Source organism: Jaculus jaculus, chromosome 14 (genome assembly GCF_020740685.1).
Source record: "Jaculus jaculus isolate mJacJac1 chromosome 14, mJacJac1.mat.Y.cur, whole genome shotgun sequence".
In the NCBI taxonomy this organism is placed as follows: domain Eukaryota; kingdom Metazoa; phylum Chordata; class Mammalia; order Rodentia; family Dipodidae; genus Jaculus; species Jaculus jaculus.
In genome coordinates this window covers 67444387-67465170 of record NC_059115.1, presented here as the reverse complement: position 1 = coordinate 67465170, position 20784 = coordinate 67444387, and the positions used below count along the sequence as shown (strand labels likewise).

At 49.6% G+C, this 20784-nt stretch overlaps 1 long non-coding RNA gene across 1 annotated transcript in view; it reads right to left on the bottom strand.

The window, feature by feature from the left end:
• LOC123454564 overlaps positions 1–20784 on the bottom strand; it is a 239200-nt gene that overhangs the window by 87672 nt on the left and 130744 nt on the right. Inside the window, exon 3 of the long non-coding RNA XR_006633402.1 lies at positions 694–788. This is a non-coding gene — a long non-coding RNA (uncharacterized LOC123454564). The remainder of the gene's footprint in view (positions 1–693; positions 789–20784) is intronic.

The following is a 20784-nucleotide window of genomic DNA, read 5'->3' as shown; positions in this document are numbered from 1 at the left end:
CCCATGGGTTCTCTTTGTTTGACTTCCATAAGATGCCCCTGCCGTCCCCATGATAGAGAGAAGGAAACTGACACCCAGAGAAGCTGTTGCCTCAGTCGCAGAACTGATAAGTTGAAGCCAGGTCAAATCCAGCCCCGAGGTGTGGTGGTGTGATTCGGCCAGCCAGCACTGTCCTCACTCAGCGTGTGCCACAGCCAGCCCACGTCACAGCAGACCTGCCTGACCCCAGCCTCCGAGGCTCCATGCCAGCCCAGGTGGGAGAAAAGGAGGCAGGAGCAGGTGAGCTGCTGGCCTTTCATGGGGACAGCCATCTGTCCTCCTGGGACAAAGGTCAGATATATATATATAGGATTCCCCAGTGCCAGGGATGGCTGGGACATGCCCAGGATTCAGAACCGTCCACCAGGCAACAAACATGATGCTGCTCTTATCTCTGAATTCTATGCCACATTCCCAATTCAATGCAGAAGGGATTCTGGGAATTTCTCCAAACTGTTCCACTGTTGCAACAATGATACACCTGTCCCCAGAAGGACAACAAAGAAAGGTAGCTGTTGTCAAACACACTGCATTCTTGCCCAGTGAACACCCCGTTAGCAGTCTCACGACCCCCCCCCACCACACACCACACACACAGCAGCTCTCTCTCTGTCACTGAATCTTCCTCCAACAAAATCCCCAACTCCAACTTACCTCTCCACGTCGTCTGATTACAGGAGAGGCATGAGGGGTTGGAAAACGGGGCCCATGTCTTGCTGGCTCTGGAGACTGGGTGATGAAATTCAATTCTGGAAAAGGGGAGAGAAGGCACTGGTTAGGACCAGGTGACTCCATGGGGACTCAGGTCAGAAAGGAGCAGGGAAGATAATGGTTCCGGCTTAGGGCCAGCGTTGGGTAGGGACAGCAGTGGAGGAGAAGCAAGGTGTCTTTCCCATTTCCCCAGAGCTGACCCAGCCTCCTTCTCCTCCACGAAGCCTGCCCTTCCCAGGCCCAAGCTCATCCCAGAGAAGCAGGCCACCTTATCGCAGGGATCACATATGGGGTCTCCCTGTCTGTGGTGGTGTGGCCTGGGAGCGGATGTGGAGAAAGAGTAACAGCATGTGCTTAGAGAGGCGGAGGTCCTTTCATGGACAAGTGCTAGAGGACAGAGAGATGAGTAACTACCATGTAATATGAAAAGTCACTTGGCTTCCAGAGGGCTCAACAAGCAAGCACAGAAGCCAGCTGGAGGACAGTGTCTATGTCAGGCTCCTTTATCCATCTATCCATTCACACATCCATCCATCCATCCATCCATCCATCCATCCATCCATCCATCCCTCCATCCATCCACCCATCCACCCACACATCCATCCACCAATCCATCCATCATCTATTCTGTGCATGCATGCTGCATCCACTCACCCATCCATCACCTGCAAATCCATTTATTTGTCACTTTTTATTTTGAAGTAGTTATCAAGAGGAGGTTGCAAAGAAATATACTGGGTGGCACCACAATAATGAATGCCTTGTACAGCTACACTGCACATTGATTTCAGGCAGGTAGTGTAAGCTTATTCAGATTTTAGCAGGTGTGTGTGTGTGTGTGTGTGTGTGTGTGCGTGCGTGTGTGACGTGGTTATATGTTATCACAACCACAAAGAAGACAGGAGACGCACCCCACCATAAGACTTCCTTGGGTTACTCCCCTTATCACTTCACTCCATCCTTACCTCCATCCTGATCTTTAGCTGTTTCTGCAGTGATATGGCAGACATGGAATCAGGCAGCGTGCAACCTTTTGAGGATTGGCTTTTCATCCCCTAAACTCAGGATAGTTCCCTAGAATTTCATCCAGGTTTTTAAATTTTTTTTTAATGGTTGAGCAGCTCCCCTTGTACCATAGTTTAACCATTTACATATGGGTTATTATTTCTACTTTGAGGAAATTAAGAATTGTGTGACTATAAACATTTGTGTGTTTGTGTGTGTGTGTGTGTGTGTGTGTGTGTGTGTGTGTGTGTGCGCCAATGTAAGCTTCTGTTTATTTGTGACAAATGCTGAAAGTGCAGATGGCATTGCATAGGAGTTTTTGCTTTTTTTTTTTCTTTCTTGCTGACCTGGAACTCACACTGTAGCCCAGGCTGACCTTGAACTCATGGCAATTCTCCTACCTCAGTCTCAGAGTGTAGGGATTAAAGGTGTGAGCCACCACTCCTGGTTTATGGCACAGTTTTTAATTTAATCTAATTTTTTTATTTTTTGGTTTTTTGAGGTAGGGTCTCACTCTAGCTCAGGCTGACCTGGAATTCACTGTGTAGTCTCAGGGTGGCCTCAAACTCTCAGTGATCCTACTACCTCTGCCTCCTGAGTGCTGGGATTAAAGGCGTGTGCTACCACACCCGGCTCTATGGCACAGTTTTTAAAGAAACTGCTGAACGATTTTGCCAAGTAGCTTCACCATGTTCCTTCCCCAGCAGTGATGTCCGAGTGGCCCAGGCTCTGCATTTTTGTCATTGTCTGGTAGTGTCATTCTTTCCCCTTCTGATAAGCATGCCATACCATCTATCACACAGGGATCTGGATTTGCATTTCTCTAATGGGCAAATGCCTTCACCTCCTTGCCTGCTTCCTGTCCTCTGGATATTCTCTTTAGAGCAAGGTCTTTTCAAGTCTTCTATTCACTTTCTTCTCTTTGTTATATACATATTGAGATAGGGTTTCATGCAGCCCTATCTGGCCTCAATTCACTGTGTAATCCACGATGATCTTGAACTTCTGATCTTCCTGCCTCCACCTCCCAAGTGCTGGGATTACAGGTGTGCATCACCACAACCAATTTATACAGTACTGGGGAGAGAACCCAGGGCTTTGGGCTTCATGCATGTTGGGCAAGGACCTTGCCAAATGAGTTATGGCCCTGGCTCCTTCCATGGACAACAGCTAGAGTTGGTTTTCTGATGAACTTGGTTTTTGTTTGCTTGTTGGTATTGAGCTTTGAGAGTTCTTTTTCATTTGCCTGAAAGTGTGGTACCATTTTTTTTCTCTCTCTCTCCTTTCAAGGTTTTTACATTTTTATTTTTCAGAAGTATATGTGTTTTCTTGGAGTAGATTGCCTTAGGTCTATCCTTTTTGGGGTTTGCTGAGCTTCCTGAATTTCTAGAAGGCTTTCCCCCCAAATTTGGGGTGTTTTAGCCATTATTTCCTCAAAAATACTTTTGCAGCCCAGCCTTTTTCTCATCTCCTTCTAGGAGTCCAATATAAATAAGAATTTGTTTATATTCTCATACGTCCCAAAGGTTCTGTTGATTGTTTTTTTTTCCTGGTCATTTTCCTTTCATTATTTAGATCAGATAATTTCATAACTACATTCCACTTTAATGACATTTTCTTCCATCCACTCCAATCTGCTATAAGGCAGATCCATTAAGTTTTTAAAGTTCCAGGAATATCTTTCAGTTCTAAAATCTCCATTTCTGCTACTTCTATTTCTATCTTCCTCTCTCTCTATTAAAAGTTGATTCTGATGTGCTCCTGGTAGACCCTGAGCATAGTCAAGCTGCCTACCTGGAGGTTTTGCTAGCCAGTTTCTCACATCTCTGCCCTCTCCGTTGGCACTTACTGGTGCTTCCCCACCCCTCAGTTGGAAATCTTCCTGGTTCTGCCTATAAAAAGTGAGTTTCGGTGGACACCTATGTGTTATGAGGTTCTGAATATCATTAAACCCTCTCTTCCAGCTGGCTTCTTGGACCTGACTCCAGCATCGGTGGAGGGATACCTGCCTGCTAATTCCAGGCCCCAATCCAATCTGACTGGGGTCCTTATAGGGAGGGGAAATTTGGATACAAAGAAACCTCAGGGCACAAGATAGGTTTTCTCAAGCCAGCAGAGAGGCCTCAGGAGAAGCTGAGAGGGGGTCCGGTAGCTTTGTCAGGCAGTTAGGGGGACTGGGCCCCTGAAGGGAAAAGGGCAGGAAAGTCTGTACTTGCTAGAGATCAGAGGATGATCTGACTTCTTATCTCTTGACTGGTTCCCTAGACCATATCTGAAGCCCCTCCTTGGGAGGGAGGCTCCCCCCCACCCTAGAATTCAAAGCTAATCCTAACATTGTGGTCAGTCAAGCTTAGAGCCCAGAACTTGGCATTTCGGCTGGCCTCTTACTGAGCCAGCCTTGGGCCCAGACCATTCAGCTGTCTCTCGGGCTCACCTGAGCCAGAAGGTAAAAACCCACCACAGTAAGGTTATAAATAGATGTGTGTAAGGGGCCAAGCCTCTCTCTGGGCTACCTGATCACTCATGAACCTCCAGTTGCTTGGAGTTTTCCCCTCATCTTGGCCTGGCTAGGCTGAGGTGAGGGGAGAACCGCTGACCTCTACTTCCACATGGGCTCTCTACCTCTCCTGGCTGGAGCTCTTTGAACTTTCTTTTCTTTCCTCCCTAACTCGCTTTTTATGTTTCTTCCAGGCCCACCAACATGGGCTCTTAGACCATGTGGGTGTATTCATTTTTATTCCTTTGGTCCTGTGCTACCCTCAATAAACCAAATAATTTAATAAATATCCTTCTCAGTCTTATTTTATTCAATTTTTGAGTTAAAAGTAGACATGAACCCAGGGTTTGGGGCTCAAGGACTTTCCTGAACCCCTAACTCCCTGTTTCAAAACCTGATGTCCAGACCTACTGATATCCAACCTCAACCTCTGAACTGTCACCATGGACACAGCAAATTCATGCGCTGCCACTGTGGAGTTTGATTGTCATATCAAAATAGACCGCAAACCAGGAGCGGTGGTGGCGCACACCTTTAATCCCAGCACTCCGGAGGCAGAGGTAGGAGGATCGCTGTGAGTTCGAGGCCACCCTGAGACTACATAGTGAATTCCACTCAGCCTGGGCTAGAGTGAGACCCTACCTCATAAAAACAAAATAACAACAAAAACAAAACCAACCAAACAAACAAACAGGCCACATGCCACCGTGGAAGAAGACCAGGAGAATGTGGGAAACATGTCTGTGTCAGTCTAGAGTTGCCTCACGGGCATCAAGCATACCTCCCTCCACAGCTGCCTGGGTCCAGAAGCAGGTGACGATACAGCGGTCTTTAACTGAACTATTCAAAAGAGTCACAAAAACTGAAAACAGTGCCACTTTTCTGATTTTTTTGATTTGGAAAATATGTTTTTTTCATAATATATGTTATTTATGAGACTATAATGAGGTTGTTATTGTTATTTTAAAACAAACTAAGAAAATAAAGTGTTCAAAATCTGTTTTAGGGTTGGAGAGATGGCTTCATGGTTAAGGCTCATAGCTATGTAGCCTAAGGGCCCAGGTTCAATTCTCCAGGTCCCATATAAGCCAGATGCATATGGTGGTGCATGTGTCTGGAGTTCATTTGCAGTGGCTATATGTCCTGGTGTCCCCATTCTCACACATCTATCCTCTCTCTCTCTGTGTGTCTCTAATAAATAAATAGAAAAACAAATTTAAAAAAATCTCAGTTTTAGTTTCTGAGATGGGAGCAGACAGAGAAGTTGACCCAAGCCTTACACTTGAGGGTTCTGGATAATTTTGAAGAGTATAAAAGATCTTGAGGAGCAGCGTTTGAGAATGGCTGACTGAGCTCAGAGCTCAGTGAGTGGGAATATCATGGCGGCTACTCTATGTCTTTTCATTGACTTTGCAGAGTTTTACCCTTTCTCAACTTAAATTGATTAAAACTCAAATTCATTCACTCAACCATTCATTTATTGTGGTTTTATAATATGTTTTATTTATTTATCTGAGACAGAGAAAGATACAGAGAAAGGGAGAGAGAGAGAGAAAGAATGGGTATACCAGGGCCTCAAGCTGCTGCCAATGAACTTTAGATGCATGCACCACCTCATGCATCTGGCTTATGTGGGTCCTGGGGAATTGAACCTGGGTCCTTAGACTTCGTAGCAACGTTCCTTAACCACGAAGCCATCCCTCCATCCCTCCCTTTTCTTTGATACAGAGTCTCACATTGTAGTTCAGGCTTCCCTGGAACTCACTAGGTAGCCCAGGCTGGCCTCAAACTCAAAGTGGCCAAGAATGTCCCCAGCAACTGTCTGAAGAAGTCAAACCCAAGAAACAATCCACATGTCCACCATCAAGAGAATGAACCAATGACATCATTGTGCCAGCGACTGTTAGATACAAGGAAAATGTGCCAGCGACACCCTGGCTCAGGCTGAGAAACACCATGCTGCCTGAGAGAAGCCAGCCTCACAGTGGCACCCATTATGAGGGCATTTGACAGGAAAATAAAATGCAACAATATGTGCTGTGAGCATCCATACGAGAGAAAAAAGAATTAAAGCAAAAGAATGATTGTTCTCTTTCTTTCTTTCTTTTCTTTTTTTTTTTGGGGGGGGTATTGGTTTTTGGTGCTCTAGCTCAGGCTGACCTGGAATTCACTATGTAGTCTCAGGGTGGCCTTGAACTTGAGGCGATGCTCCTATCTCTGCCTCCCAGACTGCTGGAATTAAAGGTGTGCACCACCGCGCCAGGTGAGAAAGGCTGTTTTCTTTGGGAGAGGCACGGGGTTGGGATTAGACAAAATGCTTATTAGCCAATTATTGCTGATACTTTAGCTCTTGGTCATGTATAATTACTTTTGGAGAGTTCCAATGGGATGATCAGGCTGCCTGAGTCCCAGGGATCTGTCTGACCCTCCTTAGCCACCAGCCTCCCCATCAGCTGGTCCTGTTTGACTCTGTACCTCGACAGTTCCCTTCCAGAGGCTTGGGTAAGGGTGGTCGGGACACCTGCCTTCTGAATCCCCTACTTTCATGTCACATCCCCTCTTACAAGATAGACAAGGGCTCCCAAAGCCCCCTCCCCAACCCATCACGCTTCCTCTTTTCCCATCGAGGCTCACCTGCCTGTCAGATTGAAGAAGCACGCTTTATTCATGGTCTTCCTGCCCATTCTACAAATAAGAAAACTGAGGATCTAGGGAAGGTTGAGTTTTCTAGCCTGTGACGAGGATGGGGGGCCAGGCCAGGACTTGAGCTGGGATCCCCAGGGATCCTATGCCTGAAGGTCGTCCTGTGTGCCAGCCCTGATGGCCCCATCAGTGGGCAACATGCACTTGGGTGACGGCCTCTTTGAGTCAAAAATAGCTCTGAGCCATCTGCCTGCTGCACATGGATGCTGAGGCAGAACTGGTGCCTGCCTCGGAGGGATTCTCTCTCTCTCTCTCTCTCTCAGCTGGGAACTGAGCAGCAAGAGAGCTCAGGATGGGGCTTGTTGGCAAGGGTACGGGGAAGAGAGGAGTTTCGGTTAGTGGTGGGGGCGCTGAGGGCTGAGAATCTACCACGCTGGGGCCCAGAACTAACTGCCACTGAGCTATGCGACACTGGCAAGATCTCGCCCATCTGTAAACCTCAGTTTTCCCGGTACAAGAAGCAGAGCTTGTGAGTCCTTTCAGGCCTGACAAGGTCATATTGTGCCGCTGTAGGCAACAGGGGGCTGCCACACACATCCCCAGGCCTTTGGACTCAGATAATAGGGAATGGGAAGAAAGCGACGAGAGGAGCTGGTTAGCCTAAGGCCATGCCAATCCTAACACCAATACCAATGCCAAGGAGCATGCCACTCCCTACCAGTGAGACATGGCGGCTCACACCCCCCAGGCACTCTCATATCTGCCATTTCCCTCACCATCCTCATCTGACAGATGAGGAAACAGACTCGGAGACGAGAGCAAGTTGCCCGAGGTAACATGTTCCTTGCTCCTAATCACCTGTTCCGTGGAGCTTCTGAATTCCCATGTGCAGGAAAGCTACAGGTGCGGACTTCTCGGGCCCTCGGGAGGGCACAACCACGTGTCACAGCGGGAGAAAATTGCCCCAGGAAATACGTTCAGATGAGACTTGCTGAGCACATTTCCTGTGCTGTGAAATTAACCCTGAGCATGTCCCCAATATCCTCCGTAGGTGTGTGATTTCAACTCAAGGGGAGTCCAGCCTTCGCGCTACCTCTCAGCCGAGTACTCTAGGACCATACCCTCTCAGTAGAATGACAGAGTTGTATGAGACTGGTCCCAGGGTCCTCGGTGCTCTGGCAGTACCCTGGCAGAAGCCACAAAGGCTAGATGGTCTGGCCGTACATCTCTGGCTCTCGGCTGTTTCCCAGCACCTAGCATTCTGTAGGACCACATTAGTCTTGCAAGTGAAGAGGCTCTCAGGGGCAGATCCTATGGTGTCTGTACTGTATCACATATGGGGTGCTGGGTAAAGGTCCTTCAAGGCCACCATATACTAAATGTTTCATGTGTATCAGGATCCATTCTCCAGAACTTTCTCTCAAGGAGAACTATGGAAGTGACAGTGTCCTGGCCTTCTCATGGTGCCACACACTGACCACCGTGGGGCAGGCTGGTTCCACTGCACACCCACATCCCCCATCTGCCTAAGAAGGCATTCCTCAGCTGCATAGGTGCCACTCCCGCTGCGGCGGCCTTCCACCAGTGAGGGGTGATGTTGGGAGCTGGCGCGCCAACAGCCAGGTCCCTTGCCCCTCAAGTGGGAAAAACCAGTGCAGTGAAGGCCAGTTGCCCATTGGCAGTAATGAACAGCCTCTGTCCCTGTCTGCCCTACTTTCCTTTCCCTTCCAGCCTTCCTTAGGTTCTCAAAAAATTCCTTTCACATCATCCCTCGCCTCAAAGTTGGATTCTGTGAGGCAATGCCTGCGGATAAGAAGGCTATAGCCAGTGTCTGGAAGAGCTTGACCTGAGACAAGAAGGCGCCTGAGTTACTTCTTTGAGTGCAGCGTAAGCCAGAAGCCAGAAGGGTAACGGCATGCTTCACTGCAGAGGTTTTGCCTTCAATCCTTATACACTGGGAACCAAGAACTAAGAATAAGAATGACTGACATTCAGGTTCCCAGAACCCATGTACAGCCAGATGCAGCTGTGCACACATTTATAATCTCAATGTACCTATGACAATGGGAGACACAACCAGGACAATCCCAAAGTTTGTGGGCCAGCTAGTGTGGCATCATTCACAGTGGTGAGCAATAAGAGAGACCTTGTCTCCAATAAGGTGGAAGGTGAAGATAGACACCCCAAGGTTGTCCTTTGACCCCCACACACATGTCATTTATTCCCACAAATCACATACACATACACACACCCAAGAGAGAGAGATGCGAGTCTAGGGACAGAATGATCATAGATAAATAGTCATTGTTCCAGTCCAACCATCCACCTATTCTAAGGCTTTTTGTATTGCACTCGCTTACTTGCCAAGGAATGAACTCAGTGTTGGGTTGGGGATACATTGCTTAAATGTACAGCTCCAACTAGGTGCGGGTTGTATGACAGGGTGAATAACCGGACCTCCTGGAGATCAATCTTTGCCATCTACGTGCCAAGGAGGGGACAATAAGCAGGCTCCCGTGTACAAACAGTGCTCAGTGTGTGTGAGCTACAAGGTGGCAGTACAGTGCCAAACACAGAGGCAGGTGGATGGCAGCAATGCTGTCACTTTTAGCGTGTCATATCACTTAGGCCAGTGTACGAAGTAAACAGCTATGGGGAAAGTAGGGTTTAAGGTCTGCACTCCTATCTCCTCCCTTTTATCCTTCCTTCCTGTCTCTAGCCCTTCCTTGCTAGGCCTTGTCCTTGTGCAAGGTACATAGAGGTGACAAAGACATGACCCTCAGTTTGCTCTTGGGGCCCTGGAAGAAAACGGATGAATGGAAATCACAGCAGGGTGAGAGAGCCAAGTCCAGCCCAGGGGAGAGGGACAACAGCTGCCCAGTGATTCTGGAATTAAGGGAGGGAGCCACATGGTCCAGAGAGGGAAGTCATTAGCTTAAAGTATAGTTCAAGTTTTCCTGACTTGGGTCAAGCAAGTCTGTGGCCCATTAAGAAAATGGTCTGACTCCAAAATTCCAAATGATTTATTTTATATTTAATTTTTTTTTTCAAGGTAGGGTCTCACTCTAGTCTAGGCTGACCTGGAATTCACTCTATAGTCCCAGGCTGAACTCGAACTCACAGCGATCCTCCTACCTCTGCTTCCCGAGTGCTGGGATTCAAGGCATGTGCCACCACGCCCTATTTTTATCTCCTGCTATGGGGTCACATTATGTTAAGGGCCCCCAAGGAACCCATAACAACATCACAAGAAAGGTCTTGAGAAGTTGGTTTAAAGGAGTCTCTTATGGCTGGCTAGCCACAGAGAACAGAACCTTTGAAGACGCCATGGCAGAGCAAACAGAGAACCATGCAGAGGCTGGTAAGACATGCCTGTTTCTGAAACTCAGAGCTGAAGCAAAGAGCAGAAGTCCGACAGAGCACTTTGCCGAGCAATGGGCACTTGATGGAGCATAACGTATTCTACCTTGATGTGGAGTGTGTTTCAGTCTTCTGACTGTAGCAAGGGGCAAAGTCACCCCAAAGTCTACAGAAGCAGTTGCAGAAGGTTTTAAACAGTAGGGTGTCTGTGCCCAGCAAGGTCGTAGTACAGTGGAAGGGGAGCCTTCACAATTATTTGGAAGACAGAAGTTTCTGGATGTAGTGACCACGGCCGGGGCATGAGCAGACATGGCAGCCAGGCCAGCTTATCACCGCTGGTCCCTTAGTCCTCTGGCTGAACAGGGCACCAGCCTGCCTTTTCTAGGATTTAAGGGAGATGAGGCCAGAATTCAGACAGGCCCAAGGGGTGTGGGATGCATGGGGGTCCCTTCTGCCTCAACCTGTTTTTGCTTTTGCTAATCCTTTCTGGACCAAGCAAGCAGGACGCCTGTGGAGATGGCAGAAATGCACTGTTGCCCAAATGATTCTCCCAGCACCCAGGCTCCTAAGCTGAGTGTCCCAGGAGGCTGGGAAATAAGAGGCGTGGTTTCCACAGCAGGCCTGGTGGGGTCACACACCTGTGAGAATTTTAGTAGAGTGGGGAGACAAAGGTGCCAACCTCAGGGAGGAGTCGGTGACCATCATCATAGCTGCTTCAACAAGGGCCCTTTCCCTTCCACGTCAGCCTCCCACACATCCATATTCCACAGCCTACCGGCAATTTAAATTTTCATTTGGCCCTAAACATGCATTCCTCTTTTATGCTGACATATTTAGAAATAGACTTTCCTTACATTTTTAGAAATCAGAGAAAGCTTCCAGTCAGCAATTAGATAAGAGCTGGCCGTAATTGTTTCATTTAATGAAAGAATAAAACAAGTTATATTTACCTGTCTACTCGGTCTTCAACACTGCCTGGGCTGCCCAATGGAGGGGAACTAGAGAAAAGACCTCATTCCTATTGAGTTGGCCTGGCGTGTCCTGGCCATACCGTCTCTCAGACATGCCTCAATTTCCCCATCTGTTTACAGCTGGTTCTAGGTCTAGCCAGGCCAGCTCTCTTGGGGACATTGGCAAGTGGAAGCCATAAGCAGGAACATTGCTTCTGAGCAATAGTGAAGGTTACGCAAGTCACAGAGCGGTGTCTGTCACAGGTTGGGTCCTGGCTCTCTGACACGGATTTTGAGCCACGTCAGAAGTTGCGGAAGGCCCCTCGGTGCCTGCCATTAACCTGGTTCTGGCTTCCTGGAGCCTGCCTGCAGTGGCATTTCTGCAGCAGGAGAGGGAACACCCTTCCCACAGCACCACCCGGTGCCCTGGTGACTTGGCATGTGGCAAGGGGTGTGGGTGGGAAGCCACTTAGGGGATCTGACAGCTTTGCCCCGGAGGAGCTTGGTAAAGACAAGGGGAAGAGGACACTGTGCTTCTCTAGCAGGGGAAGCGTGGCTTGGGAAAAGAACTGTTCACAGTGGACGTGGCTGGAAGCCAAGCTTGGGAAGGTGGCATTGTCCTGTGTGTGCTAAAGTGGGTTCTGCCCACAGTGCTGGGTGGGGCACATCCTACCATCCCAGCTACTCAGACTCACCTACTCACAGCCCAGATCCACGACTGTACACCCAACAGCAAGAAGGATCACCAAGGGCTGCAGAGATGGCTTAGCGGTTAAGGCATTTGCCTGCAAAGCCAAAGGACCCAGGTTCAATTCCCCAGGACCCATATGAGCCAGATGCACAAGGGGGCACATGCGTCTGGAATTCATTTGCAGTGGCTGGAGGCCCTGATGCACCCATTCTCTCTATATACACCTCGTTCTCTCTCTCAAATAAATAAATTAAATATATTTAAAAAGGAAAAATGACCACTAAGAAGAGCCTCCCAGTGGGGCCCTGTCTGAGCAGGCTGCCTTCTCTGTGCACGGCTTTTTAAAAATTATGTAAAAATATCTATTTATTTTCAGGGAGAGAGAGAGAAAGAAAGAAAATGGGCATGCCAGAGTGTCTAGCTGCTGCAAATGAAGTCCAGATGCATGCCCTACTTTGTGCATCTGGCTCTATGTGGGTGCTGGGGAATCAAACAGGGATTGTTAGTTAGGCTTTGAAGACAAGCTCCTTAACCACTGAGCTATCTTTCCAGCCCCTTTCCTTTTTATTTTTGAGACAGGGTTTCACAGAGCTCAGACTGGCCTCCAATTTGCTATGTAGCCAAGGATGACCTCGAACCTTTGATTTTTATGCCTCCATATTTATTTCTAGCGCTAGGGTTATAGATAGATGGGTGCTGCCAGGCCCAATATAGATGGTCCTGGGGATTGAACTCAGGACCACATGCATGCCAGGCCAGCTCTTATCGACTGAGTCACATCCCCGGCCTAGAGCGTTTGTTTCGTTCTGTCCTCGGAACAACCTCGCCTTACCCCCATTTTACAGATGAAGGGAGGTTAAAAGCTACACAGCAGAGCTGAGTTCTCCACACGGGCTTTGAAATGGGTCAGGGAGTTGTCCCGAGGATGTCTGGGGGCAAGTGTGAAGTAGGTGGCTGTGGGGTGTGTGGAAGGTATCACGGGCCTGGGTCACGGGCGGCTCAGGCAGAGGTGCTTATGTTGGCAAGGGTCACTGTGCGTGTGTGCGCGTGTGCGTGTGTGCGCGTGTGCAGTATATGTGCAATGCCCACACCCTATGTGTGAAAGCCAGAGGACATTTCCCTGAGACATGTGAGTCTCTCATTGTATTTTTTTAGTCATACTGCCTGACCTGGCCTCCCCACAGTGTTGAGATTACAGGTATGCCTGGCCATGGCTGGCTTTTGATGTGGGTGCTGAGAATCAAACTCAGGTCCTTCTGCTTGAGAAACAAATGTTCTTGCCCACTGGGCCTCATACATACTCCTCATACTGCTTTTGCGAGAAGGTTCTGAGTGTTGTGTGGTCTCTGCACACAGGCCCGGTGATACAGGCATCATCATGTCCCTCTCCTGAGGTCAGGAAGGGGGAAAAAGTGGAGGGCCAACGCAGCTCCTGGACACCCTAACCCTCCCCGACCTCAGGACTCCAGCCTTCCACTTGTGAAGTGGGGGTACACCAAAATCACCGCCTTGGATGACGTCAGGGTTAAATGAGGTAACACGAGGCAAGTGTTTTAGAAAAATGCGAAACGCCACCGGCAAGCAAGCAAGCCGAGGAGTTAACATCACTAAAATAGCTTCGTGGGGACCAGGCAGGGGAGCAGAGAGCCACGGGGCTCTGCATTGCAGCCTACGTGCTGCAGAGTGCTTCAGCGGCCTCCTTCCTCGGGTCCCGAAGCTTCTGAAAGCCAGAGGTAGGGCTTCTAACTTGCTCCAGTTTCCCCACTGCCTGGCTGAATGGCTCAGGGTGAAGTGGGGACCTGGGAAGGGGGGACGAATAATGGCTGGATGGTTGGCAGTAGCCTGAGATGTAGGTGAGATTCTTACTGGCATCGCTTTTTGAGAATGACAAGGACACTTGCCACAACCTTGCTAAAGGGGGAAATACTGTCACACTATTTGGTGCTTCTTATGTCCCACACCCACTCAGCTGTTGGAAACTGAGGTATGGAGAGCGGCCCTGGGCTCCCTGCTCTGCTCGGCCACTCTGAGTGGGCTAAGCTTCTTAGCAGACCAGCAGTGGTCAGAAAAGCAATTGGGCACTTATCAAGATACCTCAAACTTTCGGCTGGGTAAATATCAACACTTCTGGGCCTATTACTTAGGGCCTGAGCCGTTGCTAGGCTGCGGGCTGACCTCATGAGGGGCCATTGTTTGGTGTTCAATAAGCTGCCTTGAGTGACATTCCCCAACTCCCAAATCCCAGGGGCCCCTGGGGTTCTGTGAAAAGAAGCAAGAGATTAGAACTAGCAGGAAGGGTTGCAGGACCATGCTTGCTTCTGGGGTGCTGTTGGGCAGCCCCCCCCCCCCCCGTCCCTGCACACAAGGCTGTAGCTTTTCAGAGCAAAGCACAGGAAGGCATATGCCCAGCAAAAGGGTGAGGGTGGCTGCCACTGGTGACAAAAAATGCCCTGGGAATAAAGGATTCACAGGAACATAGCCCCTGGCCCTCTGTCATCCACAAGCATGCTCACGCACGTGCACACACACACACACACACACACACACACACACACACACATCACCTTACGGATTTCAGTGTGGCCCGAAGAGGTGGAGAGGTCATGACCTCTATCACTTCACAGCATGGGACACGGAGGCCCACTGAGGAGACCCAGTCTTCCCAAGGTCACACCTAGTGGACACCCTAGTTTCTAGGTGTGGCAGGTAGAAGAAGGCATCAGTCCCAAGGCCACCATGTAAATCCCACAAGTAGGAGTTCATTATGCTCCTAGCAACCGGGAATTAAACTGTTCCCCACAGACTTCCAGAAAGATGTTAGCCTACGTAACTGAGGCCAGTGCAGACGCAGGGGTCTTCTCAGTTTGGGTCATGAGTGTGCCCTCAGTGCCCGTGTGTTAAAGGCTTGGTCCCCAGGGTGGTACTACTGAAAAGAGATGGGAACTGACTGGAACAGGTGGGGGCCCTGTCTTTGAAGGGGGTTGTGGGGTCCTGGTCTCTTCTATTCTGCCTTCTGTTCCTGAGTAGTAGGTGACGAGGTCAGCTCTGCCACTTGCTTCTGTCAAGAATATAGAGGGGAACTGGGCACGCCTTTAATCCCAGCACTCAGGGAGGCAGAGGTAGGAGGATCGCCGTGAGTTCGAGGCCACCCTGAGACTACATAGTGAATTCCAGGTCAGCCCGGGCTACAGTGAGACCCTACCTTGAAAAAAACATAACAACAGAAAAAAGGAATATGGGGGTCGGGCTAGCGAGAGGGCTTAGTGGTTAAGGCATCTGCCTGCAAAGCCAAAGGACCCAGGTTCGATTCCCCAGGACCCACGTAAGCTAAATAAACAAGGTGGCCCATGCGTCTGGAGTTCATTTGCAGTGGCTGGAGGCCCTAGTGTGCCCATTCTCACTCTCGATCTGCCTCTTACTATTAAATAAAATTTAAAAAAATTTAAATAAAGAATATAGGGGCCCTGGAAGCTGGGAACAGCTACTCCCCAAGACTCCTCAAGGAACCTTGATGCTAGCCCATGGGGGCATCTCACCCACAGAGCCCACCCCGCTTGGCTCGAAGTCAACGGTTTCAGCTGCCACGGGAAACAGATGCCCTGTGGTTAGAAGTCGGGAAGGCTCTGGGAGAAAGGGCTCAGAGATCTTTCAGCTCCCCGAGTTAGGGAAACAGAAGCCCCCCCCCCCCCCCCCCGAGACAGAAAGTGATCTGTTCAAGGTCCTGAAGCCCCGGGAGAGACCTCGGTGGGGTCGCATCATTGAAGCCTTCCGTAATGGCTTGCCACAGAGGAGGAGGACCTGCTGGGCCACTTCTTTACTGATCCTTTATCACCCAGCCTAGGCCCCAAGCCCTGGCCTATCAGTGTGGTTTTCCTTTTTTTTCTGGCAGTGGCAAGTCAGAGGCCTATTGTATGTCAGGCAGGAAGGCACTGTTTTACACTCCACTGCCAAGCAGCCCGGAGCCCATGGACTTGGGCCTGGTTTCCTTTGGGCCTAGAAGGGCCTTGTCTCTGCCTGGACTTGGAAGGCCTGGGGTAAATGGCTGCTGAAAGCATCACAGGATCCCCACCTGCGGTTCCTCTCTCCTCCTGCACCTAGATGGCTCCCGGCATGAAGACCCAGATCTAACGCTTCTGCCTTTTTCAGGCAGCCTTCCCCTCTCTGTGCTTAGTGTCACCCTGGTACAGGAGCCAAAGGTGGGGACTGTGACACACACCTGGCTCCTGTCCAGGCCCTGTCCCAGTGATTTGGGCTAGTTATGCCACTTTCCTGAGCATGCCAGATGCACAAGGGGGCGCACGCATCTGGAGTTCATTTGCAGTGGCTGGAGATCCTGGTGTGCCCATTCTCTTTTTCTTTCTCTGTCTGTTGCTCTCAAATAAATAAATAAAAATAAACAAAAAAATTTTTAAATGAAGAAAAAAAAAAAACAAGAGGGGATTCCAACATGACTTCTGTGTTACAGAAAGGGGTACAGATAGTGTCTGTGAGGTCGTGGCTTTTCAACACAGGCTGCAATGAACCATAGATGATCCAGGAAGAAAGTTCTTGGGGGAAGGAGCTGTGAGGGAGAGATCCCTCCTCAGAGCTACAGTGTGAAAGGGCTAAGGACTCTCAGAAAAGTATGTAAAACTCAAGCGTGATTCTGTTTTATAAAAAAATTTTATCATTATTCCTATAATGTAGTCTTTCCTGATTCATTTTTTTATTTTGCATGTGTGTGTAGTTTGTATAGATGTTCATATGTGTGTGGGCACACATATGTGCACATGCTTTTGGAGGCCAGAGGTTAACACACGTTGTCTTTCTCTCTACCATTTATTTATTTATTATTTACCGAAGCACACTCTCATTCTAGCCTGGGCTGCAGACCAGGCTGGCCTCTGACTCATGGCGATCCGCCTGCCTCAGTCTCCTGAAAGTTGGGATTAAAAATATGCATCACTAAGAGGGGGGTACAGTTAGAATGACTGGACCCTGAAAGTAAAAAAAAAAAAAAAAAAAGGCAGGAAAGTCTACACTTTGATGATCTTATCTCTTGCCTAGTTCCCTAGACCTGTTTTTCTAGAACCAATCAGGACCCCTCCTGGGCAGGAGGTCTTTCATAGGATTTAAACGCTGTGGTTGGTTAAGTTCAGTCCCCCAGAACTTGGTGGCAGGGCTAGCCTCTTCCTGAGTCAGCCCCTAGCCCTAGCCAACCAGCTATCCCTCTGGTTCACCTGAGCCAGAAGACAGCTGTTGCAGTCAGGTTCGCATTGCTGGCAGAAATCACCTGACCAAGAGCAGCTTGGAGGGGGGGAAGGTTTATTTTGCCTTACAGACTCGAGGACAAGCTCCATGGTGGCAGGAGAAAACGATGCCATGAGCAGAGGGTGGACATCACCTCTGGCCAGCATCAGGTGGACAACAGGAACAGGAGAATGTGCCAAACACTGGCAACGAGGAACTGGCTATAATATCCATCTGCCTGCACCCAACAATACATTACCTCTAAAAGACATTAACTCTCAAATCTCCATCAGCTGGGAACCTAGCATTCAGAACACCTAAGTTTATGGGGGACGCCTGAATCAAACCACCACAATAGCCCACCACTAAAATGTTATAAATACCTTTGCAAGGGGAGGGCAGGCTCTCTGACCACTTGGAAACTTCCAGCTCTGGGTGAGGTTTTCCCTCGGTTGGGCCTGGGCCCCAGCCGGGTTGAGCTGAGGGGAGAGCCCCCTAGCCCTTGCCCTCCACATGGGCTCCTTTATCCCCTCCAGCTCCCCATGTGGCAGGAGCGCCTTGAACTTTCTTTTCTTTTCTCTTTCCATGGTTTTCCCAGGACCTCGTCGTGGGATCTCTAGCCACGTGGATGCCTTTCCTTGGCTCTGTACTCACCTCAATAAATATAATAATTGAATAATTATCCTTCTCAGTCTTTTTTTTTCTGTGATTAAAGCTAGAAACAAACCTAGGGTTTGGGGTTCAAGAACTTTGCTGGACCCCTAATGCCCTGTTACACCACCCCACGCCACATTGTCTTTAAGACAGGATCTCTCGATGAACAAGCTTGCAAAATCAGCTAGAACTAGCTGGCCAAAGAGCCCTAACCATCACCTGTCTCCACCTTCCCAGCGCTGAGATGACGGGCATGCGCCACCACACTTGGCATTTCCATGGGTTCTGGGGATCTGAACTCGGGTCATCATGCTTGCGCAACAAAGGCTTTACCCAAATGAACCACCTTCCCAGCTCCTTTGCCAATTTGATTAACAAGAAATCCACATGGCTGAGCTTCCTCCATACAGCATGTCACTACTCAATCCCCCTCGCCTTTGTACAGACCGACAAAACCGAGGCCCAGAGAGAGAGGAAGGGTTTTGCTTAAGGCTTCACAGCTGGTAGGAGGCTGAATTGGAACACAGGTCTGGCTGACATCTCAATCTGTGCTGTTTTTAAAAAAATATTGATTTATTTGACAGAGAAAGAAGGAGAGAGAGAGAGAGAGTAAGAAAGAGAAAGAGACAGAGAGAATGGGCGCTAGGGCCTCCAGCCACTGCAAACGAACTCCAGATGCGCACGCCCCCTTGAGCATCTGGCTAACGTGGGTCCTGGGGAATCGAACCTGGGTCCTTTGGCTTTGCAGGCAAACACCTTAACCACTAAGCCATCCCTCCAGCCCATCAATCTATGTTTTCTCCTACCAGGACTCCAGACAGTGTCACTGTTCATACTCCCAGACTCCTGCTTGTCCCACAGTGAGATGTGGCTGGGCCCATGGCCAACCTACTCTCTCCTTCTCGAACTGTTTCTGCCCAGCATCTGGTCTCCAAGCCTGGGTCTCCTATTCTAATATACAACCTTAGACCCAAAGCGATCCCAGTGGTCCCGGATGGTGCAGGTCCAGGTGTGCAGAGCTATGGCCTGTGGAGGAGGTGGACGGAGATGCCATAGAGCCGGTAGATGCTCCAGGTGTACTCCTGAGCCCTCCCGAAGGCCCGTGCATCTCTGATGGGGCCCGACCCCAGTGGGACCTCCTAGGATATAACTACATCCCAGCCTTCATGAGATCAAGCTGTGCACCCTTGGTTGATGGCTGGTTAATAGACGGACACATGGCTTGTGAGCTATGGGGCCAGCCTCAAGTCTTGCTCCTTGGGATGCCAGGGAACAGGGCCCTCACCTCTCTCTTCATGCTGGTGGTAAGCTGGTAGGATGTAACCCTGAACCTGGAGGGGAAACCCCCCCACCCTATCATATAAGGAGTTGCTGCCTGTAGGTGCAGCCAACAAGGGGTGGAGGTGGGGTAGTGTGTAAAACCCAGTCAGAGAGAGGGCAGGAAAGAGGGGGTGTTGAAACCTTTGATTCACCCCTGGATCCAGCTGTGCCTAAGGCTCATCCTCCCCCCCACCCCCAGCATGGCCCAGTACTTAGGCCAGCCAAGATCCTTTTGTGCTAAAGCCAGACTGAATTACCTGGACAGAAAGAGTCCTGGCTTGTATGGTTAGTTCACGGCCTTCCTGGAAAAATACAGGGTGGTGGTGGTGGGATAGAACTTGGGGGAACAAAAGAAGAAAGGCAGGCAAGGAAGCTAAAAGAGAGGGAGGAAAAGAAGACAGGGGAGAACCAGCAAGTGACAAGTGAGGAAAAGAGTAACAGAAGGTGGCCCTGGGCCCCGCAGGAGCGAGGCCAGCTGCTCCTGTCACCTCCTCTGCTATTTATATGCCTTGGGCTCTCGACAGAACGTCACACCTGCTACCCTGCCCTTCAAAGGCAAATTTGTTTCCAACATGTTGAAAGGGGCGCTACTGCAGGCTATCTGTGGGCCTCATCGTTTTGTAATTCAGGACCCCAGATGGGTAGTAAGATGAGTGACGTTAACTAGGGTGCATGCGGGAGCGGCTCAGGCTCAAGCTGTAACATCTCGCCAAAGTCCCGGCACAGCCTCTGGCCTCCCTCTATCCAGCAGCTCCTGGTATAGAGAGAAGTGTTCAAGGTCACCCGGCCTGTGGCAGGAGGAGGGGAGTGGGTTATCCTGGCTTGATGGGTGAGGGAGCTGGGGAGAGGGCTCGGTGGTTAGAAGTTCTTGTTGAGCAAGCTTATCAGAGTCTAGATCGCCGGAAGCCATGGGAGCCAGCTCGCAGGAGCTCCTCTGTCTATAATCCCAACACGCCTTTAGCAATGGGAAAGTCTGGAGAACCCAGGCGCTCCTGCGCTGGCTAGTATGACGTCTGCAGTGGCAAAATGTAAGACGCACTGTCTCAACCAAGATGGGCTGCCTCCCCAAGGTTGTCCTCTCACTTCCACACGTGTGTTATGGTACATGCAAGCCCATACATACACATAGTGCGCACGCACACGCACACACACACACACACACACACACACACACACACACACACAGGAGTCCAGTCAGGTGGCTCAGTTGGTAGAGCACTTTGCCTCATATACACAAAATCCCCAGCACCACCTAAACCAGCATGGTGACACATACACGCCTATAACCCTACCACTAGGGAGAAGAAGGCAAGAACATCAGAAGTTCAAGGTCATCCTCAGCTCCATAGTGAGTTCAAATCAAAGCCAGCCTGAGCTATATGAGACCCTGTCTCAAAAAAAAAAAAAAAAGAAAAGAAAAGAAAAGAAAAGAAAGAAAGAAAGAAAGAAAGAAAAAGAAAACAACAAAGCAACAATATTCCCACCCCTACTTCCACAACAATATTCTCTGAGCCTGAAGCCAGGAGCGGGGAGGGGATGGCTTCCTGGAAGCTTCACCTGCGCCCTGGGTGTTCCCTTCCCCAGAGAGTCCCATTTAAGCCTGAGGCAGGTGGCTCAAAAGCCTGGAGCTGCCCAATGTGCTCTTTCAAGTTCCTGCGCTGAGCAATTTGGTCTCCGTTTTTTGG